Source organism: Polypterus senegalus, chromosome 16 (assembly GCF_016835505.1).
Source record: "Polypterus senegalus isolate Bchr_013 chromosome 16, ASM1683550v1, whole genome shotgun sequence".
Classification (NCBI taxonomy): Eukaryota; Metazoa; Chordata; class Cladistia; order Polypteriformes; family Polypteridae; genus Polypterus; species Polypterus senegalus.
The window spans coordinates 993,628-995,742 of NC_053169.1; the positions used below are offsets into that span (position 1 = coordinate 993,628).

A 2,115-nucleotide genomic window follows, 5' to 3' on the forward strand; every position below is an offset into this window, starting at 1 on the left:
TCAAAATAATCGAGTAAACGTCACAATGGGGGCCTGTTTGGGAACAAGTGCTACAGGACGAGGATAAAAAACTGTCCATCACACGAAAACGGCCCAGAACAAAATGCAAGCAGGATACAATTCCATTGTTACAAGAACCTATCAGTATGGCAGAAAGGCATAGAACAAGGAAAGTCTTAAACACACCAAGGGAGTCAAAATTTCAAATGAGGGTGGTCTACCACATAGGAGCTACACATTAAAATAGTATGGATTATAATTTGATGCCATGCAGAGGTGGCATCACTAGAAACCATTTATCAGCAGACCAGAGTGGTCAAGAAGTAGCAGAGGACCTCAGAAATGTTTCCTTATGGTGCTGATTTGCTGACTACTCTGTAGGTAAGCATCAAGGATTTGCACGTAATATGTGCTGCTACAGGGAGCCAATGTAGTGATCTAAGAGGAGTGATATGCCCGATTTGGCAGTCTTAACACCTGATGTGTCACTTCATTTTGATTCATTTGCAACAATTTGGTAACACATGCTGGTACTCCTGTCGGTCGAGAGTTGCAGTAGTTCAGACGTGACATAACCAAATCATGGACCAGCATATTTGCTGCATACTCTGTTAGATGCAGTCTGATCTTACAAGTGTTGTATAGAGTGAACCTGCAAGACCGAGAGACCATTGCAACATGATCAGTGAAGGACAGCTGGTCACCCACCGATCACCACCCCAAGGCTGCTTACTGATTTGTCAGGTGTCAAGTAAAAGTGAGTTGTGCTGAACAGAGATGGGGTGTTGAATAGATGAACAAGGTGGGATAATGCAAAAATTCTAGCTGATACTGTATGGCCCTCTGGAGGGAATGACAGGTACAGGTGCATATCATCGACCAAGCACTAATATGAAAAAACCATGAGACAGGATGCCATGAATTTGTTGTTGCAGCCCAGGGTGGCCATTCACTATTCCTACAGAAACAGAAAAATAATGTTCCCCATATAGACTCAACTATATATTAACATAACCCAGTATTCTCCAATCCACTTTTTCCAATTCAGAAACACTGAAGACCAGAACCCATCCTGCCACTGTAGGCTGGATGCAAGCCCATTGCAGGGCTAACCTGTATGTCTTTAAGCATATAGGTGGAAAACCCAAGCAGACATGGAGAGGGCACACACAATGTCCTGGTGCTGGATTGAAACCTAGGATGCTGCACCTGTGAGATGGCAGCACTACTCACTGTGCCACCATAGTACAAATATATATTTTTTCCACATATTCTTTGTACATTCTGCTGGACAAAGATGATGCAAAATCACCTTCAATTATTGTATTTAATAGTTGAAGCAAACAAGAACATTTTGTCAAGTTGTTAACACCCATCAATGAACTGATTTTATAGTTCAAGTGTCCTGAGATTGAATTTTGATGTTGTCCATGTGGAAATTGCATCATTTCTCCACATCTGCATGGGTTTTCTGTATTTGCTAGATTAATCTGCCCGAGCATTGGTAGGATTTTGTAATGTCCCCAGTGCTGTGGGGATACTCTCTGGCCTCCAGCAACCCGGAATTAGATTAGGCAAGTTTTAAGTTGTACAGTGTAGGCTCCAAATTCCATGGACTGGGACAAAATGGGTATGGAAAGCGGATGAGTATATTGCATATTTTGCACACCACCATCTCTCGTAGTAATTGATTTACAAAAGCACTTTATCCTTTGCACTGTATACTAGAAGTGCTCTATTATTATTTGCAATTCCTCTTCCTTAAAATGTAATTAACCATAGAAGGAAAATGAAAACATCTTGGCATATTAACAACACGCATTTTGTGCCTGCTGAATGTTACATGTGTAAAATCCCTAAAAGTGGGAAAAAAAACAAAAAAAAAAAAACAAAACTAAATTTACATTTCAAAAAGATTCTTCATTATCCTGGTGGATATTTTTTACATTAAACCCCTAACCCAATTAATACAATTTCACAAAGCTTTATAGTTCAGAGATTCTAAATAATTTCTAATCAAATTAGTTATTTTTAAAATTAGATAGTTAAATTATATTTAATTGTGGTTTAAAAATACTCTTTTAATTAAAAAAAAAAAAAACTTTTTGTGGCATT

General features: G+C 38.8%; 1 long non-coding RNA gene across 1 annotated transcript in view; it reads left to right on the plus strand.

The window, feature by feature from the left end:
• LOC120516662 overlaps positions 1 to 2,115 on the plus strand; it is a 74,552-nt gene that overhangs the window by 43,358 nt on the left and 29,079 nt on the right. The window lies entirely within an intron of this gene.